Here is a 15,967-nt window from a genome sequence, read left to right on the forward strand (position 1 = left end):
ATTTCCGTTCTCCACCGTCTTCAGTCAGTTCTGGAGCACAAAACCTGAGACAGTCACTTTTAACTTCCTGATATCAATTATTTTATCCTTATAATCTGGCTAGTAACATTTGGGCTGTTGAAAGCAGAGCAGTGCACTCAAAGATGTCTAGAGGTTCTTTCAGCTCAAAGATTTGGGATTGGGCTGTGAACACGATTGTGAATATTTCAGATAAGGAGTTTTCCAAGCAGCAGAGCCAGACTAAATCATTCATGCATGCTTCCTCTCATTGATGCCAGCTGTGTGCCTGCACAGGTGGGACTGAGGTGCACAGACAGATCTATTAAATGGCCAACCCAGAAGTGCTCCCAGCTGAGTAAAGTCCTCCCGAGGGTTGGTTCAAAGAAAGGGGGTCCTAGAAAGGGCCTCTCTCCAAGGAAGGAGGCCTGATTTCTTCTCCTGAGCTGGGAGCAGAAAACCTGAGTCTGCTTGTCCCTTCTCTCCCAGGGCCTGGCTTTTCCTCTGTGCAGGTGGGGAAGGAGGAGAGGCTCTATAGACCCTCCCAGCACCTTTGTGCTGGGTCCTCTGATAGATTTACTATGGCAGCCAGGAGGCACTGCTGGGGAGAAGCAGCCTTGGCAGGTGGGGGCAGGCTCTCTGCAGACAGCAAACGTCTTGTGCACTGTTCTTGGTGGGACCCCAGCAATCAGAGGATTAAGTAAAAGCATGCAAGTAAAGGTCTTCTGTGGTGCCCAACTTGTAGTCTCCCACATCAGCCAGATCCTCCATTGTAGCAGGACTCTGGGTTCCTGGAGGATGCCTGCCCCCTCTAGCAGCCAGGCTCACTTAGATGAGAAATGGGGTGGGCTCTTTGAGGCAACCAAGGGTCTGGAACAGAGGGACTTCCAAGGATGAAGAACAATTGGAATTCACATTCATTGCTATTGTCAGTTTCCTATAAAATTAAACACACACTTACCCTGTGATCCAGTTTCTCCACTCTTCAGTTAAATTTACCCAAGAGAAGTAAAAACACACCCACACACAGAGACTTGCACAAGATATTCAGAGCAGCTTTATTCATAATAGCTGAAAACTGGAAACAACCCAGAGGCCCGTCAACAGAAGAATAGGTAAATTGTGGTATATTTATACAATGGAATACTACTCAGTGATAAAAATGAATGAACAAATGTTAGACACAGCAACATGGGCAAATCTAAAATAAATCATTCTGACCAAAAGAAACTGGATGTAAAAAAGAACATGCTGTATGACTACATTTACTTGATGTTCTAGGACAGCAAAACTAATTTCTGATGATGGAGGTCAGAGTAGCAATTATTTCTTGAGTGGGTGCTAGAGACTGGGATGGCACACAGGAAATTTTCTGAGGTGATGAACCTTGCTCTGGTCATGGTTACATGGGTGTCCATCTGCATGAGAGTCATCGGGTTGTACAGTCCTGATTAGTGCTTTTTACTGACTGTAACTTATTCCTCGACAGGAAAAATAAGCCTCCAGGATGCACTCCGAAATGAGGAGCCTCTGGGGGAGGGGTGCTGCAGAGAAGCAGGCAGAGGCCCTGTGTGTGCGCACTAGCGCTCCCTTCATCCAACCCATCCTTCAGGAGCCTGGCTGGGAATTGATCTTCCTGGTTCTTGTCTCAACCGAATGTCGAGTGCACTGGCTGGTGAATGAGATCATACACATGTAAGTGGCAGTTTACAGCATGGAGGGCTTGGAGGAAGATCACAATCGGACAGGCCACATCATGCCCTCAAGTCAGCTGGGCCACCTGTCACCACTAGACTCTGGGCTTTTCTGAGGCCCCAGGACTGCCTGGCTGGGGCAAGGCATAAGGTTAGCTATAGCCAACCTTGCTGGGAAGAAGGGGCCCAGCCCAAGCCTCTCCTAAGGGGTAGCCCTGGTGCAGAGTGTGACAGGGATTGACCTTAACAGACCTTAGCCACTGCACCCAATATAGACTAATCTCATCTTTGTTTTTTCCTGTCCTGTCTTCTGCCCACGCTCAGCCTGTCCACTCCTTTTTCCATCCAAGCACCAGCCCTTCCTCAGACTGCCCCCTACTTGTTACCTTCTGAGCACTGGTTCTGCAGAAGAAATGACCCCAGGAGGTCCACACCCACACCTGTGGCAAGACATGGTTGTCCACATGTGGAAACACATACCACACACACACTCATTCACACACATCCCGGGAGGATCCCCGGCAACAGGAGTGGATTTATAGACGTGCACAGGTGCCTACGGCCATGGGCACATAAACTATTGCCGCCGTGATAACAGTCACCATTTATTGGGTGTCCACTAAACACTGGGCAATGTCGGATCAGCGATTGCTTGTGGTCCACTTCACATGTGTGCAGCCCTTGGCTAGATGGTCTGTCCATGTGTGGATTCATTCAATTCTCACCACAACACTGTGTGGCAGGTAGTATTCTGCCTACTTTAAAGATGATGACACAGGAGCTCAGAGAAAAGTCACTTGCCTGTGATCATCCACCCAGACACTCAACATAACCCCAAAGCACTGCAGCCAGGCAGAAAGCCCAGTCCGGCCCCTGCCCCCTGCACTTCCTCTCTCCCTACCCTCTCCTTACCCTCTCCAAGGTGGGGTCTCCTTTGGTCAGAGGGAAGCAAGCCCACGGCATCCCAAGAATGGGCTTTTTTGAAAGCCCATTTCCATCATCAAATGGGCTTGCTCTCTATTTCCCTGGAGCTCTTGGTGGCTACTGCCCAGCAGATCCTCAATGCTGTTTGGTGGGATGCGGGGGCGGGGGGGGGGGGAGTGGGCATAGAAAAGGCACGGTGAGCTCAGGGAGGGCTGGGAAAAACATCTGAGACAGGCCCAGGAGAGCCCCAAACTTGACACTTCAACCTCTCCCAGCACCTGGCCTGGTGGATGCTAGAATCCACACTGAGCTCCCAGGACCCGAACCCTATCTTCCCACTGCCCAAAGCACCTGCCTGTCTGTTGCTTCTTAATCTCCTATTCTGGGTCCTCCTTCGCCCCATTTTCTAGAAGCAGAAAGTGAAGGCCGAGACAGATTGGGATTTGTTAATTCAGAGTGAGAAGTCCAGGAAAGGTCAATCTTTTCCAAGTGAGTTGCTTTGGGGCAGTTTCCCCCTAGTTAGATTGAGCCTGAGCAGGGACCATGTCAGCTACACCTCCAGCCAGCCCTGCTGTCAGATGTCAGGAAGAAACCTGGGGCCAGGGTGTAGTTCAGATCCAGCCTGGAGGAGAGGGCCCAGCAGGCCGCTGACCTCAATCTCCAAGTCTCCCGGCCTTGGAGAAGGAGCTGAGGTCAGGGCTCTACTTCAGGAGAGGCCTCACCAGACAGATCCTGCCTTTAAGATGTAAAGTTATACATCTTAAATATATACAATATAAATTAATTAATTAATTAATAAGTAACATATAAGATGAGTAATGAAAGAAATTCACATTGAAAGGAGATGTTTTGGCAAAGTGTTAGTGCAACAAAGTGTTGTTAGTGCAACAAAGTCTTCTGATCCTGGGTGTGAGCTCAAGAGTTTGGAGGGTGATTTTTTTTTTTTTCTTTTTTTTTAGGCTGCACTGTGTGGCATGCTGAATCTTTGTACCCCAACCAGGGATCGAACCCGTGCCTCCTGCATTGGGAGTGCGGAATCTTAACCACTGGACCGCCAGGGAAGTCCCTGGAGGGTGATTTAGCACCTGCGTCTCAGCTCAGCGAGTTCAGTTCTCAGCATCTCTGAAAGACCCCAGAGGAGATGTGCACAGGGGTGTCCGTTGTGGCAGTCTGGAATAGCACCCCACTGGAAACAGCCTAGACGTCCAGGAACAGAGGAACAGATAAGCCCATGGGATATCCATATAGTGCATGTCCTCTGCTGCAATTACAATGACTGAGGAGGGGGAGGGGGACATGGCTGGTTTGGGGGTGCTGCGTGTCCACAGGAGCACAGGCTTTGCCAGACGCACAGGCTGTGCAGGAGCACCTGGGTCTACAGTCTGGGAGGGGTGTTCTGCTAGACATTTCCTGCCCTGCTTGGCTTCCCTCACGTCCCTACCTGTCCCCATCCCACCCCAAATCTTATTGTGGGGGGTTGGGAGAAAAAAGAAAATAAACTCTGAAAATAGTTTGAGATGTGAGCTTTTAAAAGAAAATGATTGAGTCTTGAAGCCAAAATAAGGGGACAGAGATAGGAAGTCAGGGCGTTGGTGGCAGTGTCATCATGGGATGGGCTGCCTGCAGGGCCAGGGCATTAGCACAGCTGAGCACCACCACTGGGACACAAGCATTTCACATTCACAGGACATTTGATAAATCATCTATATGTGTTAAACACACATTCTCCTAAAGCACTTTCTTTTTTTATACACAATAAATCTGTTGCTTGGGTAGCACAAGTATAATTATTCTCATTTTATAGAGAAATATCAAACTCCTAACCCTTGTGAACCCTGAGCTTGTGAAGAACAAGGCCAAGGGAGCCTTTCAATTTAATCTTACTGTATTACATTTTAAAAATGAGGATGTTTTTTGGGCTTCCCTGGTGGCGCAGCGGTTGAGAGTCTGCTTGCTGTTGCAGGGGACGCGGGTTTGTGCCCCGGTCCGGGAAGATCCCACATGCCGCGGAGCAGCTGGGCCCGTGAGCCATGGTCCCTGAGCCTGCGCGTCCGGAGCCTGTGCTCCACAACAGGAGAGGCCACAACAGTGATAGGCCCGCGTACTGCAAAAAAAAAAAGAGGATGTTTTCATGTACTTCTTATGTAATAAAAACTAATTTTAAAAGTTAAAAAAATTGTTTTAATTGAGAACAAGGAAGGAAGAGAGAGAACTGAAGTCAAGGAGATCAGTGAAGAAGCTATTGGTGAAGGGGTGGTGTGGCCGGAGTCTGGGGGTCCCCATCTGTAAAATGGGTGCACTGAATCCTATGGTCACTGGAGCTGTTGAGAGGACCCTAGCACTATTGGAGGTGCACTCTGAAGTCTGTGGGGTTTGTTCCCCAGATACTTGGCTGGAAGACAGGGCTCCCCCAAGTACCCTGTTCAGGCTGGCCTGTGGAGCTGCCCTCCCAGGCGTGCCTGATGCTCACAGGTCTCAACACACCAGGAGGCCAACTGGGCCATAGAGAAAGATCTGGCAACAGGGCTACCTCCCCAACCAGACCCCAGCCCTTAACAGGGCCCACTACTTCAGCCCAGCAGCCCAGTGGGGGATCTCCATGCAAATCAGCTGTATGAGCTATAGCTCAGTTCAGACCAGAGCTCCAGAAACAGGCCCCAAAGACACCCTCATTCTCTACTGCTCCAAGGCAGTATTGGGACAGCTGGCCTCAGCCTCTAACTGCTCAGGCCCTCACCGGAAATATGATGCCCAGTAGCTCCATGGCCTTCGCCCTCTCTGGGAAAGGGCAGAAGTAGGGCAGCCTGGGTCAGGAACTCCCCACTCCCCGCCCTGGGCAAAGAGCTCCAAGCCTGGTTGGAGGAACAAGGCCAAACAAGGGCTTAAACGCAGGTCCTTGACTCCTGTGGCTGTAAGCACAGCCTCATGAGGTGGACAGGGCCACCATCTGCTCCCTTAATTGGCACCCACTTCCCCACTAGCGCCAAGGGGCCATGAAGGAGGCGTGGTCACAGCATGGACAGCTTCTCACACATCTCCTCCTGCCCAGGGGTGGGGTGGGCATCCTCAAGGAGCCTGTACCTGGGAGGCAGTACTCCTGGGCCTCACTACCGGCCAGGCCCGGATGAGGCAGAAGCCTCTGGCTGGGAGAGGCAGGGTGCAGAGACACCCTGTGCTTGCTGCAGCTAGCTACCAGGGCCCTGTGGGCACACACGCATTCATGTCTGGGAGGGTCATGGGAGGGTGTCTCTGCATGTGTGATGGCAACGCTGCGTGGTAGCTCAAACACAGGCTCTGCCGTCCCTCTGCCCAGGCTGGAATCCCTGTACCACCATTGCTGGTGTACCTCGGGCAGACAAAAGCCCCTCTGGGCCTCAGTTTCCTCATCTGCCAAAGCAGCATGATCCCAACAACTCTGACCCCACGGAGTCTTTGTGAGTGCCTGGGTCACGGTCAGCCCTTGGTCTACTCCAAGCCAACGCATGGGGTGTGGCCAGCTGAGTGTCTGCCTGCCTCAGTGTCCCCAGAGGAGGCTGAAGAGCCAGTGCTAATTGCTCCTCTGCCGCTGATACTCTAAGAAGGGAGGCGAGGTGCTGAGCAGGCTCAGGAGGGGAAAGCCTAAAGGCTCAACGAGGGTTTGTGGGGTGTAGGGCCCAGGTGGACTTCTGGTCAGTGCCCCAGCCTCTGCTGGACCTGACTAGCAGCCATTCAGCATTTGGCAACTGTGTCCAGGGCCTGCCTTGCCATTGTCTCCCACCACCCTGCTCGCCAGCCCTTTGGAAGAAACACACGGGAGGGTCCTGCCCTCTAGTGGCCACCGGCGGTCAGGCCTCTCCTTTTGGATCCCAAGCCTCAGAGGAACCCACTGCCCACTCTACCTTTTCCAGTGCCGGCTTCACAATAACAAGTCTGTTTTACAGTGGCTAAAACTGAGGCTGGTCCTAGCAGCCGGCTCAGCTATCTTAATCTCTGAGCACCTTTGAGCCCTGAGGGCCCTGCTTCCGGGCTCTTGGTGGTCCTAGGGTCACAGGGTCTGTGTCCACTAAGAGGGAGGCCTGACTGTGCCCAGGATGAGGGTACTCACGGACCATGGTCAACACAAGCAATACAGGAAGCAGGGAGAGCCTTAGCTCTGGAATGGGGCACATGCTTCTGCCCAGGTTCCCCACACGCCCGCACCCCTGCTTCCCCCATTGCAGCCTATCATCAGGCTATGACCAGTGCCTATGGATGGGGGGAGCACCACAGGAGTTGAGAACTTAGCCTAGGGCTTGACACAAAAGCTGCTTTGCTTCTGGACACCCCCGTCTGTGCCCCAAGTGAAAGGAGGCGGGGACCTGGGGAAGGAGGGAAAACTAAGGGGAAGTCACGCCTCTCTAGGGAGGGCCTCTGCATCCTCTCTCCCTCAAGGGAGGCACAAGTGTGAACCCATCAGATAAACAAGTCTTTCCTTGCCTTTACTGAACCATGAGCTGAGCCTGGGACCGGGTCATTCCCCCAGGCCCTCCATGTCTCTCCTGCCAGCCCTGGAGGCCTCTTCCCTTCATTCCTGGAGTCTGAAATGCAAAGAGTTGTGGCTCTGTGCCAGGCGCTGAAGATTCACATGAACAAAGTGGGCCTGCCTGGCCCTGGGGCAGCTGGCACCTAGGGTAGGAGGTGGCCAGTGACAGCACAGGCCTCTGCAGAGAAGCACTCAGCGCACACGATGCCCAGTCAGTCCCACCCAGGCCCCACAGAGACCCCGTGGCTCTGGGCAAGGGCCCATCCCAAGAAGCCTCTATGTTCTGACAAGGACATACGAGCTCCAGGCACACACACCCCCACGAATCCCCACTCACGCACACACTTCCTGCTCCCAATTAGCACTAATTAGACAGCAGGAGAACCCACAGACCATGTAGCAAAAGCAGTCAGGTCTGTGGGGTCCCAGGGAGGCAGTCCCCATCAGGCACCAGGTGAGAAGGGCCTTGGGGGAAGGGCCCTGGGGTCCCTGCTTCTCTGAAGGGGGATCAAGTGACAGGGCCACATCTGCCAGGGACCTCAGTGGTCCCTCTGGAAGATGGGAGCTGCCCCAGGGCTGGGGCAGACTGGAGGATGGGGAGCCTGACAAACACCTCCTTTGAGGCCTTCCCCCAAGCTCCTCATCCCAACTTGGCCTCTCAAGTTCCTCTGCTCCCAGTCCTCACTCCATACGTCATCCACTCATTCATTCATTTATTCACTCATTCATTCATGCATTAAGTGTCCATGGACCTCCTAGGACCGGGCCCTGGGACCACAGAGATAGACATGAAGGTGATCAGCAGGGCCGTGCAGGTGGGTATGAGGGCAGGCGAAGCTCCTAGTGCTTAACTCCCCGACTTGAGCAGCCCCTTCCTCTACCACTCACCCCCACCCAGGCCTGGGCCCAGCTTGGCATAGATTACAGGGGGCAACCATCAGATGGCTTCTTCCCATTCCTTATGGAGAGAAGGAGGCCAGGCTGGCAGTGCGGTGTGCTTGTGAGTGGAAGGATCAGCCCCACACCCTCCTTCGTGTGGCTCCGGTTGGCACTCTCTGGGTGAGGCTGTTGTTCCCTTGGTCATTCAGACTGGACTCAGAGGATAGGCCAGCAAGGCCAGCTGTGCACATGCCCGTGACCAAGCCTACGGGCACAGCACCGCTAGGAAGTCATAGGATTTGGGGGGTAAGAGGAAAAGGGGGGTCCAAGTCCCAGTTGCTCTAAGGTGGGGCTGGAACACGCATGGCTGAACAACCTGGGCCCCAGACCCCAGGGTGAGGGCCCTGAGCCAGCCAGCCCCCTTTACACCACACCACACGGCTCAGGCCCTCAGCCGCAAGCTGGGGTGGTGGGAAGAAAGCAGGTGTGTCCAGCCTGGCCCCTGTTCCCCAGAACATCCCCATCAGGGAAACAGAGGCTGGGCTCTGCTCCCCTCCCTTTCCTACCTGGGAGACCAACAGTCCTGGGCAATTTGGTGTTGCCATGACAACCACACACTTTCTTCTTCCCTACTTAGCAGACTGAATTTGAGCTGCCAATTAAATCATGGTGAGTTGTCTGTTTAGAAGGCATGTGGCTGCTTGGAGACATCTATGCATCTTCCATTTCCCAAGTATCTCTGATGCCCCCTCCTTGCTTCCTGATGGCTGAGGCCAGCGAGACATGTCCTGTACCAGCTCCTGTGTCCCAGGGGCAGTCCTGGCCCAGTGGCAGCATCCCCTGCCGGTCTGGCCTCCGTCTGACAACACTCTGGTGTGCAGCTTCAGGGGCGGGTGGATGGTGGTCATCAGAGGCCCCAGACCATGCACAGTCCTCTTCCGTGTGAGGCACAGGGCTTTCCAGCAAGAGCTCTGGACTCAGAAGGCTCTTTGTCCCCTTCAGGGGTGTGCGCTGCCTTTAGGGGCTCGGTGGCCTTGGCTGGGAATTGCCTGTGTGTGAACAACTGGATGACCAGGCCCCCTGGGGCCCTCGGAACCACGCTTTCCCAGGAGCTCACCTTAGCTGACTGTGACCAGCAAAGGAAAGGAGCCGCCTCCAGTGCAGAGCATGGTGGCTGGGGTCAGAGCTCAGTCCCCTAGTGAAGGAGACCTGGGGTGGCCTGTAATAAGGGGGTTGCCAGTGGCACTGGAAGGCACGTGTCAGCCTGGCAGTTGCGTGAGGGCTGGCTCAGCCTGTTCAATGGGAGGTAGCCATGGGCAGTCAGAGAAACGTGTGGACCTGGCTGTCAGGCAGACTTGTGGCTCAGCCTGTTCTCAAATCTGCCTGGGACAGGGATGGACGTGGATGCGGGGGAACTTATCAGGAAGGGTCACTCAAGATGAGCAGGGAGACCTGCCTCTGCCCTCTGCAGTCAGGGCTGAGGCCTCTGCCCCACGTTCAATCCTTTTTTTCCTTTTTTTTTGCTGCACTGCTCAGGTTGTGTGATCTTAGTTCCCCGACCAGGGATTGAACCAGGGCCAATGGAAGTGAAAGTGCCATGAGCGTCCTAACCACTGGACTGCCAGGGAATTCCCACACGTGCAATCTTGCTGCAGGTTAAACCCACCACGTGGTCCTGTTTACATGGTCGCCACCCCACAGGGCTGCAGCATCCTCCGATGAGGGGGTGGTGGCTCTTGACCGTAACTCTATCTCCTGGGCTAGGTCCACATCTCTGCCCCCATTTACTACTGCTGTGATGTTGGGCAAAGTTCCTTAACTTCTCTGAGCCTTTTCCCTCTGGGGAAGGGAGGGGCCCACAGATGGGACCGTGAGAGTGGAGGGGGGGGTGAGGGGCTCCCTGAGCAAAGTCTCCAGGGAAAACACAGACTCCGTGATACTTGCTGAGGTTAGTCATGTTGCCAAGAGCTTTATAGTGTTTGCTCAGAGTTTTATAATTTTGTAGGGGACAGTATAAAGTATTTTTAAAAAAGCAAATGAAATAACGAGACCATTAATAGCTTGAGGATTGTAGTAGAAAGGAAATAGGATACTACTTGGTTTAGCAGAGAACAATGTTTCTATAGTTTTAACCATGTGAACATGAATATCAATTTACCCCAAATCATAACACTGGGAGGATGGGAAGGTAAGTGTGCAGGGAGGTGGCCATCAGAGCTCATTTTTCCATACGAGGAGGTCAATATTCTAAAGCAGAAACAATCAAGAAATAGCATTATAAGCAAATTACTTAGAAATATGAAGGGAAACAGAAGAAGGAATGATGCAAAGAACTAAAACAATGGGCCAAGGAGAAGGAAGCTTGGAGGGGGGCAGAACCTGCCCTTTGAGGGTTATCTTTTAAAACTATGTACATGTGTTTTTTTGATCAAAAGAAAAACTGAAAATAAAAATAGGTAGAGTTTAGATAGAAAGCAGGCTGAGGCTGGAGAGGTAGAGTAACTCGTCCAGGGTGGCAGAGTTGGGAGACAGCCTAGCAGGGATCCACATGCAGCTCTGAGAGCTTGGAGTGACCTTGTCAAGACCATGGACTCCACCTATGGGCCGGTGGCTCACCAAGCACCCAGGAAGGCTGCACAAATAAGGCCTCGAGCCTAACCGGCTGCACCCTATGCCTCTGGGCAGGGAAATAAGGCCCAAAGCCACTTCCCTGAGGAGATCACGTCACCCCGTGGGAGGAGCAGGAGCAGAGGGTGGTTTCACTTCCTTTCTGTTTACTGGTAACTTTAGTTCCCAAGTTCCCCATCCAGCCAGGCTGATTAGTTAGATTCTCCGGGGGGAGGCCTGGGGTATCAATGACTTGCCTGACACCTTGGGAAGCAGTTCCCTGTGCCAGACACGCTCCACCTGCAGCCAAGGAGGCAGTGGAGCCTGGAGGGTCGGGTCCTCGTTGCTGGCTTGTGCTCACCAGAGGCACCAAAGTCCACTACTCCTCCAGGAGTTTCCCGGCTTCTGCAGCGGGAAAGACAGTCGGCTGAATGACCCAGTGACAGGCTGCCATGATCTCACAGTTACCGCTGAGCATGGCTTGGGTGCCTGGCATTGCGCAAAGCCTCTTTCATGTGAAAGAAGGGGTATGGCCCACTGGCTAGCAGGTCCTGGGACTGGGCTCCAGGCTGGCTGGTCATTAACACAGTGTGACCTGGAGAGGCTTCCTTCCATCCCGGGGCTTCCTCTGGGGTGAAGCTGAGGCCGAGAGGCAGGGCCCTGCTCTGATACAGCAAGAGTGGTCTCAGGCTCCATCAGTGGGCAAAATGCAGAACAGGTCTCTGTGTCAAGATATTCTCTACCACGTGGTTTACAATGTAGGGAAAACTGGGGACAACTTAACTGGTACACTGTATAGTAAAAAAGAACAATGTAGAGGGCAGTGTGTACATGGCAAGATGTGTGCACCACATGCAAAGTAAAAAGAGGCCATGGACAGGATGGGGCGTTTCTAACTGTCTACAGGGCACTGGCTGCCCAGGATACTTTATAATTTACAACTTATAAGTTAATACAAGAAATACCTAAAATACATAATGCTGTCAGAGATAAGATCGTTTGCTACCAGGAAGAACAATACCCAGAGATATTTTAGACTCTGTGATGATTTCTGCTCTGGTCTAGCTCCCCTGTCTGAACGCAGGCCCAGGCTCCAGCCTCGGAGCACACAGGCCCACCTGCTTTCCCACTCTCCACTCAGCCCCAAATAGTGCTGCATGGTGACTTTTTCTTGGCCCCCACCATGGTCCTAGAGCAACAGTTGAGTAGGGATTAGAACCTTTTGTAGATGGAGAAGAGGATCTTATGAACAGACAGCGGCAGGCCTGGAATTAGAGCGTGATTTTCAGGCTCCCTGGCTCTGTTGATTATCTGTATCAACAGCTGGTCCCTGGAGCCAAAACATCATCTCCCAAGCTGCGAAGACAACCAGAAAGCTTGCAGAGTTGGGGGAGAGGCCCACAGAAGCTGATGGGAGTGGGGAGGCCTGGAGCACCGGGCTCTGTGGCACACCCAGGTCACAGGCTTTTGAAGAGAGCAGGAGGAGGAGGAGGAGCAAGAGGCAGGCCTGACGGACCCCCACCACGCAGACCCCAAAGGTCAACAGCCTTACTCCTCCCCCAAGGAGCGGTGCCAGACCCAGACGTGCCTGGTGTCTCCCTGCTCTCCTTGAGTCCCAACTGTGGGCAGAACACGCTTCCCTTCTTAGGAAAATCCCACCTTAATAGTAGCACTCAAGACAGAGCCCTCTGGGCACCCTAAGTTCTGGCCTTTCTCTTCCTCCCAGCTGCTTCTGGAAGGGGAAAGCTGGTTGGTCTGAACCTGGCATCCTTTATCCCAGTCCAGAGAAGGAAAAACAACAAACGAAATAGAAGTTTATAGAGGTTAAGTCTGAGAGGCTGATGGCAGAGGCAATGGTTGTTTTTTGTTGTCTTTTTTAGGGTGAGGAGGAAGAACTCAACAAGTTTCAGATCAGCTTTGATGAGTGGGTTCAAGGTGAGGACACTGGGAAACTGGAGATCGAGGCTGGCGGCGGGGGGAGTTTCGGGAGTGTCCTCACCTGGCCACCATGGCCCAGGCCTAAAGCTGAGGTCAGGGGAGCCAGTGCCCATGGCTGCCCACCCACATGGCGGGACCAACGCAGACCCTTCCATTTTCTTCAGAAGCTGCCGACAGCAGCTGGCCCTCCTTGGACAAAGCCACATTCTCTTCTGTCACCTTTTTTCTTTCTGCTTTAATCTAAGGCTACAGGGAAATTTAAACTACCAGTTGAGGTAATTTCTGAAATTGCTGAAAATCATTTAACAAGCTTTGGAAGCATCCCCTCTTGCTCTGGGGGGGCCACTCAGGCTGAGCCTGAAAGAGGTCATTTGCTGGCTCTCCCTGGAAGCTGTGGCTTTGCTTCCCCAGGCTTGCCTACCTGAGTTGGCCAAGAGTCAGAAGGCCTCCGGCAGTCTCCGTTACCCATGTCCTCACTTTCTAAGCTCCTCCGGGCAAGCTGGGCTGAGAAGGATCTTTCGTTTCCTCTTCACCTGCAGCGCTGCCTCCAAGAAAAGGGGAAAGAAATGTTGCCACTGAAGGGAAAAAGACTCAACCACATGCATGTCTGTGGACTGGGTTTAGGTGGGAAGGAGGGAGCAGGTAGGCGTGAAACAAATGTTCCCAGCGTCCACAGTTCCTCTCTGTTCAGCAGATTTATAATTCCACTCACAGAGCAAACAGGCTGGTGCAGGGCACCCCCTGCTCAGTGCCGCTCCATCCTCTCATGGAATCCTTGCCACATCCTATGAGGCAATTGCTCTAATGCCCAGTTTTAGCTGCATAAACTGAGGCTCAAAGAGATTAATTACCTTGCTCAAGGTTGAAGTGGGGATGGGTCTGCCTCCAAGACCCTCTCTGGAACCCACACACAACCTGCCTTCCTAATTCTCAAGGGAGAAGGAAAATAGGGCTGTTGGAAGAAAGGGAAAGGAGTGTGATGGGGTCAAGAGCATGAGCAACTGAACCTGACAGGGGCGAGGGCCCAGGGGGTGGAGAGGTGAGAGGTTGGAGGCTGGATAGCAGGTGGTGCTGGGGTTTAGTGCCTTCTGGGGGTGACAGGGCTAAAGAAAAGTGGTTAAATCTCCAGTATTTGTAGTGTCCTCACTTCTCGCTCCTTTGCTGGTCCAGCCGTAAACAGGCCTTGAGTGAGTTAATAGGAGCGAGGGTGGGGAGAACAGAGCTTGGGCTGGGGAGGGGGTGGGGTGGACAGCATCAGGAGAGGACTGGCCGAGGGTGAGGAGCAGAAGAAAAAGCGGGCAGGGAGGTGCATACACAGGACATGTAGGGAGTCTTGCTATGGGTTGTTTTCTCCAAGGCTTTCAGAGCTGCATTTGCCTGTCCTACCTCTGTTCTCCTTCCATCCTCCCTGGGCTGTGCAAGGTGGGCTACTGACAGATGAGGAAACTGAGGCACAGAGAGGCAAGACCTCCTGCCTATGATTACAAAGTGATGGAGTGGCCAAAGTTAGCTGCCTTCCCACTCCTTGGTGGTGTCACCTGGAGTCAAGGCCACAACAGACAGGGGACCATGGGATACAGACAACTTTTTCTTTGTAACGCAACATAATTTGTGGCCAGATTTGTTTCTCCCAAATACTTCTTTTTTTTTTTTTCGGTAAGCGGGCCTCTCACTGTTGTGGCCTCTCCCATCGCGGAGCACAGGCTCCGGACGCGCAGGCTCAGCGGCCATGGTTCACGGGCCCAGCCGCTCCGCGGCACGTGGGATCCTCCCGGACCGGGGCACGAACCCGAGTCCCCTGCATCGGCAGGCGGACTCTCAACCACTGCGCCACCATGGAAGCCCTCCCAAATACTTCTTATGCATGCTAATGCCTATGCAAAACAATTACCTTAAATTCTTTCAGATGAGATAAAGACTGAGGTGGGAGAGGAATTGTGGGAGAAAAAGTCATGGAAGGTCAGCAAGGAGGTTTAAAACATTCAAAATCGTGGATTTCAAACTTGCTGGGTTTTTTTGTTTTTGTTTTTAACAAAAAGAACCTTTTTTTCAAGCAAATTCTTAGACTAACCCCTAATTTTCAAAACAGATAAAAAGGGTGCTGCTCCAGTTGGAGTTGCAGCTGGATGGCCCGTCCATCTCCTCAGGCTCAATGTTATCCCTACAGCTCAGATCCAGCCCTTGTTAACCCGAGGGAGGAACGGAGCCCAAAGGTAGATGGTACCTGACATGTGCTCAGTGCGCCACAGTTGGTAGAGTGAGGGAGGCTTGTTCAAGGTCACCCATTGAGTTAGAAAAGGGCAGCCAGGCTGGAGTATAACCATGTATGTGACACCATGGGCCGCTTAGAAAGCAAAACTCTGTTTGTGTACTTCAGAAGGCAGACATGGACACAAGCGGACTTCCCTGGTGGTGGTGCACATGGAAGGAACGCCGTGGGCAGGACACCTCTGGGTTCTTCCCCCCAGAGCCTGGCTCTCAGCCATGTGTTTGTAGGGTTGCTGCAGGGACAGTTGAAAAGAGCCGAGGATGAGTGGCCAGTGCGCTTGGGCATCTTGCCATCAGCCCCGCATGATGTCACTCCCACTTACTAAAGAAAAAAGAAAAAAAATGCAAGTAGCTCTATCACTTCTATTGCCCCCCAGAGCTGGACATCTGCACACCTGCAAGAACATCCTCTTGTCATTGGAGAGATGCCACTTAGGGATTTCACAAGCCACATGAGGAAGAAAGGAATCTTCAGCTCTAGCTCAAGAACATAAAAATGCGCTGTGCTAATCTGGTTTGTTCATAAAACTGTTGTGTTAATGCCCTGGGGGAAACAAAAAGGAAAGCTATTTTAGCAACATTCCCTAGTTTGGTTGGGATTACGTGTGGGGGAAAACATTCCCGTTTCCCTCGCGGCTAAGGGTTTTGGTTCTCCTGGGTCCTCATGGTTCTCCCTGCCTGGCCGTGCCAATCCCTGATGAGGGCTGGACGAGAGTGTGCCCTGAGCCCAGGGGAAGCTGGGGCTAGTCAACGCTGGGGTTCACAACACACACCTCCCGAAAGGACCGAGGCTCCTGTGTCACCCAGAGTTGTCTCATAACTCTCCTTCTGAAAGATGCCCTCTGGTCCCCCTGATGCCACGCTCCCTGGTGTCAATTTTTGTGATTTTCAAAAAGCAGTGCAGAGAAGTGAATGAAGAGCCACAGTGAGTCAGGCTTTCATTTCAGACTCCCCTTCTCTCCCGCCTGACACGGCTGCATGGAAGCCGCACACTATTAGTTCCACATAATTGAAAAGTGTGTCAGGATCTCTCAGACACGAACCAGAAACATGCTGCTCATTGTCACCTCCAACGTGACTAATGCAGTCGTGTCTTAATTAGTCACTGTTTCCTGCGCTGACAGCATCAGAGCCCCGTTCCAAGGCCCCAGTTTGTGAT

At 52.8% G+C, this 15,967-nt stretch overlaps 1 protein-coding gene across 8 annotated transcripts in view; it reads right to left on the minus strand.

Annotated features, from left to right (window-relative positions):
• Positions 1-3,516: 3,516 nt before the first annotated feature.
• The window catches only part of RFT1 (RFT1 homolog), a 54,301-nt gene continuing 41,850 nt past the window's right edge, over positions 3,517-15,967 (minus strand). For 2 of the 8 annotated variants that reach the window (XR_010947061.1, XR_010947062.1), the window contains 2 exons: positions 15,204-15,352; positions 3,517-13,081 (listed from right to left, as the gene is read on the minus strand). The gene's annotated coding sequence lies outside the window, so the exon portion shown is untranslated. Of the gene's footprint in view, positions 13,086-15,203; positions 15,353-15,967 lie in introns of all 8 variants that reach the window. The other 6 variants (XR_010947067.1, XR_010947066.1, XR_010947065.1 and 3 more) reach the window with 6 other exon arrangements.

Source organism: Pseudorca crassidens, chromosome 10, assembly GCF_039906515.1.
Source record: "Pseudorca crassidens isolate mPseCra1 chromosome 10, mPseCra1.hap1, whole genome shotgun sequence".
Lineage (NCBI taxonomy): Eukaryota > Metazoa > Chordata > Mammalia > Artiodactyla > Delphinidae > Pseudorca > Pseudorca crassidens.